At 38.4% G+C, this 6,522-nt stretch overlaps 1 long non-coding RNA gene across 1 annotated transcript; it reads left to right on the top strand.

Annotated features, from left to right (window-relative positions):
• Positions 1-2,025: 2,025 nt before the first annotated feature.
• LOC109162968 lies at positions 2,026-6,238 on the top strand. The gene is made up of 2 exons (XR_002051179.1): positions 2,026-2,108; positions 6,081-6,238. It is a non-coding gene; the product is annotated as an uncharacterized LOC109162968 (long non-coding RNA).
• Positions 6,239-6,522: the final 284 nt, after the last annotated feature.

The following is a 6,522-nucleotide window of genomic DNA, read 5'->3' on the forward strand; positions in this document are numbered from 1 at the left end:
GCTTTAAATGAACTGTCTAAGCTTCCATACTCTTCAAAGACTTTGTGATATAACAATGCAGTATTCAACATCATATAGGTTGAGTTCCACCTTGTAGGAACATCAAGACACAAAGAATTCATGGGTTCCAACCCCAATAAATCAGCTAGCTCCCTAAACTTTTGTAACCTAGCAGGTGAGCTCCTCACATAATACCTAACTGCTGACAGCATCCCTCCACGCAGGTAATAGAGGCCTTGTGACTCATTCCCGGTACCAATCACCTTCCCTGTACTACGATCCTGCACAACAACCGAATCATCAAAAAAGGTTATGAAACAATTGAAGGTATGGATAATCTTACTCACAGAGATAAGGTTGAAGGGACTATTAGGGACATATAAAATAGACTCTAAGGAAAAAAGATGACAAAGGGGAAGCCTGACCAACACCAACTGCTGGTGTTTGATGACCATTAGCTAAGGTAACCACGGGTAAACTCTTAGACTTAGATATATTATGCATAAGTGAGAGGTTACCAGAAATATTATATGAGGCACCTGAGTCCAATATCCAAGTATTTGGAGTACTGGCGTGACAGAGACAAACCAAAGAATATGTACTAGCATTCGGAGAAGGTGTGGAAGAGCCAAGGCGGGATGCTTTAAACTGGAGGTACTCTTCATACTCCACAAGGTTCATCTCAATTGGGGTAGAACTCGATCCATGAGTCTGAATCCCAGATCTAGTAGCCTGAACCACATTAACAGTGCATAGAGGTCTACCATGTAACTTGAAGCAACGATTTTTAGTATGACCTTCTTGTGGCAGTAGTCACAATGAGGACGTTTGCCATGACGAGTGCTACCAACACCGGATGGTCCTCTATCTGTAGCCCGAGATGCTAGTACTGATGATCGTCCAATAGGTTCAATTGAGGGAGCAGAGGCAACACAAATCAGTTTGGTAGCGGTTTCAGTTAAGGTAGCATATATAGTAGGACTAGCTAAAATCTGATCTCAAACATGAACCAGATCAAGACGAAAGGTAGCCATGGTCAACACCATAACGAACTTGTCACATTGTTTCACGTGACCTTTTGTTTTCTTCTCATATGGCATCAGGTTATTATACTCCTATTGTAAAGCTTCGATTCGGCCAAAAAATTTTGGTATACCCATATCAACAGTCCCACAGTAGTTAAGCATATTAGAGATTAGAGAATAAAGCCTTTGGACATCATAAGTGTAAAGGGATTTGGTTTTATTCCAAACGTCATAACATGTCTCATATGCTTTGTAGATGGTATGGAGTTTAGGGTCAATTGACTACCACAACATGTTGCATAATAATGCATCCACCTTCTCCCAGTCTACTTTCTTTGCTTCTTGAACGTTCTCACCTCTTGTGTCTAGATGGTCAGACATACCTTGGCCATTGAACCAAAGTTTCACAGGCTCAACCCACGATGCATAATTCTCACTCTCAACTAATTTGTCCATTGTAATAGTGGGAAAAGAGGTAAAAGTTGGGGAAGATGACGCCATAATGATAACCAACTAAAAACAAACACACTGACTGTTAGCGGTGGCGACAGTGGCCGGCGGCCGGCAAATAGAAACTTGAAACACAGTTAGGAGTGTCTCCACGAGACGAATCCAAAGGTGGCAACGACGTCTTGATCGGAGATCTGAAGAGGGAGATCATGCCGGAAAATAGAGGCGGCTCTCGGCGACGCGGTGGTGCGTGAGACGGCAGACGACGACAAAATTCCAGGCATAGGCTCGCGACGGTGATTCGAGAAGGCCTGTGGTGCAAAAATGGAAGAAAAAACCACAAAGAAAGGTTGGATCTGAGATGGCAGTCACGGCGGCGGCGGAAACTAGGGTTTTTATTAGAGTTTTGGCTCTGATTCCACGTTGAATAATGAAAGGTTCAATCTATTTCACACATTAGAGTTGTATAGATCACAACTATTTATACAAAAAAAGCTATAACATAATAGGCCTACTCTTAACAGACCTAGGGTTTCAACAAGGTTTAACATATATTTTCTCAAAAGTGAAAGAAGATTACTGACAGAGCAACTCTTTATTTTGTTCAAGATCTCCAACTGCACCCACAGAAAAGTAACTTAGATAAAGAACCCTTCTGGCTAGTTTACTTATTAAACCGACGTGACAGAGCTAAGGCTGTGCAAACCCGACCCAACCCGCAATATCCGCCCGATTCGAAATATGAAACCAAGGCATCCAACCCGCTCCGCATCCGAATCACCATATCCGATCCGCATGGCCAAACGACGTCGGATAAGCGAGATCGGATAGGTTTGGTTTTTTTTGTATCCGATCCGTCTGATTATACGAACTTTCGTAGGGTTAGGGTTTCCTATATACTAAACGACATCGTCTGGCCTAAGTATATATGTATGTTGATGAGTTGAATGCACCATTTGCGCAGTCGCTACTCTCTCTCTTTGAGACTCCTTCTCTGACTCGCTGAGTTCTCTCTACTCCTCGTCTCCTCTAACTTCTCTCTACTCTCTCAGAGTCTGAGACTTTGAGTTCTCTCTACTCCTCAGTCCTCCCTCTACTCTCTACTCTTTGTTAGTCTGTTGTCTCTTCTTTTTTAATAGACGGTAGTTTGAGACTCTGACTTCTCCGATAGTTCGATAGTCTGATTGTCTGATTGTCTAGTGACTGGTGCCCGTTGGTGGTAGAATCCCTTCTTGAGTTCTCGTGGTGATCATTGAGTAGAGGCCCTTGTTCTCTGGGGAATATTAAGGAGAAACCAAGTATAACACAAACCCTATTTTTTATTTTTATGATTTGTTGATTTTATTCATTGCATGTTCTTATATTTGTGTTATATTATGAATATGTTGTGATCTATTATTATATTATGGTGGAAGCTGTTGTAATCTCAAACCCTAGATTTGCAGTTGTGATTTATTCACTGTATTGTGATACATTCTGTCGGGCTGTGTGCAAATTTGATCCAACCTGCTAATATTGCATTATTGTGATATATATATGTTCTGAACTTCTGAGTTCTGAAATATTTTGTGTTTCTGATATTCTGATTTCTGATATAATGGTGGAAGCAGTGTGATTTTGTGATATTATGCGATCTATTGTGATGTCCCTTTAAAAGTTAAAGGCTTGAATGTGAGATTATCAAGTTTCAAACGTGAAATTTCCATTTATTGGTGGAAGCCATTAACTGAAATCCAGATAATGATGAATTGGATACAGTTCCTGAATCTGGATTTCTTTGACTATGTTTATGGATGTATGACCCTTAACTGAATGTAAATATGTAAATATGTAAATATGTAATTGTGAAATTATGAAATTTTGATAAATAATGGCACAAACAAGTGTTTGAATCTTGATTTCTTTGTATGTTTATGTGATTGTTGTCGTTGCTGAGTACTTGAACTTGTTGGACCTTTAACTGATGCCCATCATTTTAGATGGAGAGCATCAATGTTCCTGATTCTTGACCTCAACCCTCAACTCAAGAGGGACATGGAGGACAAGCCCAAGGAACTGAGAAACTTGCTCAGCAGCCTCAGGTGACTCTTGTTGTTCCTGCAAAAAAAGAGGAAGGAGGTTGAGTCTAGATCAAAAGTCTGGGATCACTTTAAGAAATCATATGGTGGCCTGTCTTAAAAATCCTCATTCAAAGGATACAAGGCAGTCCCTTCTCACATTCAATATTGTTTCAACTTCTGGAACAGAGGCTCATGTGGGAGTTTTGGGGACATGGGTCTTTAATCAAGAGGCCATTAGGAGGGCATTGTGTGAGATGATCATCATAGATGAACTCCCTTTTAGGTTTGTTGAGGGTCAGGGGTTCAAGAAGTTTATTCTTGTAGCTTGGCCTAGGTTTCAGATTACTTCTAGGTGGACTATTTCTAGGGAACCAAATTTTCCTAGATGAGAGGCTGAGTCTTAAGAAGTTGTTTAGGGTGGGCACCCAAAGGGTCAGTTTAACCACGGATACATGGACTTATGTCCAAAGGATTAATTATATGTGCATTACTGCAGGTTTTATTGATGACCAATGGAAACTTCAGAAAAAAATAATTTCCTTTGTCCCTGTTTCTTCTCATAGGGGGGAGTATATTGCCAAAGCCTTAGAGAGTTTTCTGTTAGAGTGGGGGATTAAAAATGTGTTCACTGTGACATTAGACAATGCTTCTTCTAATGATACAGATTTGGGATTTTTTTAAAAGCAAGCTATTGTCTTGGGGTTCTTCTCATGTTAGGGTGCAGTATATGCACATGAAGTGTATAACCCATATCCTATATTGTAGTGGTTTAAGATGGCTTGAGGTTAGCAGATGAGTCAGTAAAAAGGGTGAGGGACGCAGTGAGATGGGTTAGGAACTCACCTGCTAGGTTGAATAAGTTCAGAGAGCTTGCTGAACTCATTGGGGTGGAAGCCAAAGCAGCTTTGCAGCTTGATGTCCCTACAAGGTGGAACATCACCTACATTATGCTCAACACCGCAATTCAATATCAAAGGGTCTTTGATGCATATCATCAAAATGATCCATCTTTTTCTGTTGACTTGGGTTCTGCTCATTCTTTCCTAGATTGACAGACTGTTGAAAGCTTAATGAAGCTTTTGAATACTTTTTATGAAATGACAGTGAGAATATGTGGTTCTCTTTATGTAACTTCTAACACATTCTTCTCTGAGATCTCTGATCTCAGTTGCATGCTGGAAGATATGATTAAAGCTGAGAATACCGAAAAGGTAAAACCCTTGTGTTTATTTGTGTTTATTTGTTTAACTTGTAACTGTTTTAGTGTTTTTAACTTTTTATGCTTTCTGTATTTATATATTTAATAGGTAATGGGGACAAAAATGAAAGACAAGCTTGATAAATACTGGGGAGATCCAGAAAAAATCAACCATCTCATTTTCTTTGCCAATATTCTGGACCCAAAGATAAGGAGGAGTACATGCCTCACCAGTTTGTCCAGTTTTATGGAGATGTCAAAGGCAAAGCTTGTTTTGCCAAGGTCCAAATGCAATGGTTGCATTGTATAATGACTATGCAACTACATGCTCTGACAGTTCATCCTCTAACCAACCTGTCCAGTCTCAGGCTACTAGTTGTACAGTTGGTAGGCCTGTGTCAAGGATGAAGAATGAACTTAAAAAAAAAAAAAAGATTGGAGAGTGGTGTTGGAAGTAGTAAGCAAACAGAGCTACAAATTTACTTGAGTGAAAATCTGGTTGAGGATGATGAATCTGTGAGTTTTGATGTTTTAAAGTGGTTGAAGAGTTATATTGAGAGATTTTCTATTCTTTCAAAAATGGCTAGAGATGTCCCATTTAAGTTTTGATTTTAAAAAGAAGAAGTGTAGATTGTTGTAAAGATATTGATTGGAATGATTGCTGAAGTATAAGTGATTAACTTCGAATTTTGCATTTTTTTTTATTTTTTAGAAGTTAAACACTTAAACTTAGATTAATTTTGTTTACTTTTGCAATTTTTGTTGTAAAATTAAATTATTATATGTTTTATGTTTATGTTATTTAGCTCTGAAAATTATTAAGTTATTGCATATTTAATGTTTTATTCTGTTTACTTATTAGTTATTTTTACTTATGTTGTTTAAATTATTCAATTATTAATGACTTTTTGAAATCCGAATGAAATCCGAAATCCGATCGGTAAAATTTGAAATTCAATTTAACATATTCCATAGGTTTTTAAGTAAAAAAAAAATAACGGATTGGATTAGTAAAAATGCAATCCAAAATCCAATGGGATGGACGGATTACATATTTGATCCGATCTGATCTGTCCGATGCAAAGGGCTAGAGTGCTAGACAGAGCAATACTCATGCCCGCCCAGAAAGTATTTTCTTTGAGTTTATGCTTGTTAAACCTCTGGCTATGCATTCATTTTGCCCTTAAGTTGTGATTATTACAGGTTCGCATCCAGTAATTATCTCATTTTAGAATGATGTATATACTTTTATTGAACTGGATTCCTTGTGGTAAATTATATCTCTGTACTTGGTGTTGTTGCAATGCTGAACTTATACTAGCAGGTATTTGTAATAGAGCAATTAAGAAGATGCAGAGGTTGAACCCTACTGTACCTGGCCTAAATTCTGGGCTAGATTAAGGATAGATAGAAGCAGAAGGCTTTTCCGAGTTTAACATATCTTGGGAGAATTTGACCCTTGGAGTTCAGAAAAGAAGTGAGGATAGTGGTGTAACTAAATTGAAGATAAAAAGACTTGTGGTCACCTGCATTTTATGCTACCTGGTACATATTCTATTCTCTTCTCTTCTCTTCTCTTCATTCTACCAGCAATATAGACCAGGTTCAACCTCTGCAATTTCCATGCCTTTAGTTTTGGTATCAGACAATGCTTCCCAAAGAGTATTATTGAATATTTACTTCAAAAGAAATAAACACGGACAGTAATGCATATTCATAGCATATGTGCTCTAAGAACCAAGGCTCATAGTGTAAGATTCACAAAGGCCTTCAAACTCACAAGTTTACT

The sequence above is a fragment of the Ipomoea nil genome, unplaced genomic scaffold (genome assembly GCF_001879475.1).
Source record: "Ipomoea nil cultivar Tokyo-kokei standard unplaced genomic scaffold, Asagao_1.1 scaffold2973, whole genome shotgun sequence".
NCBI lineage: Eukaryota > Viridiplantae > Streptophyta > Magnoliopsida > Solanales > Convolvulaceae > Ipomoea > Ipomoea nil.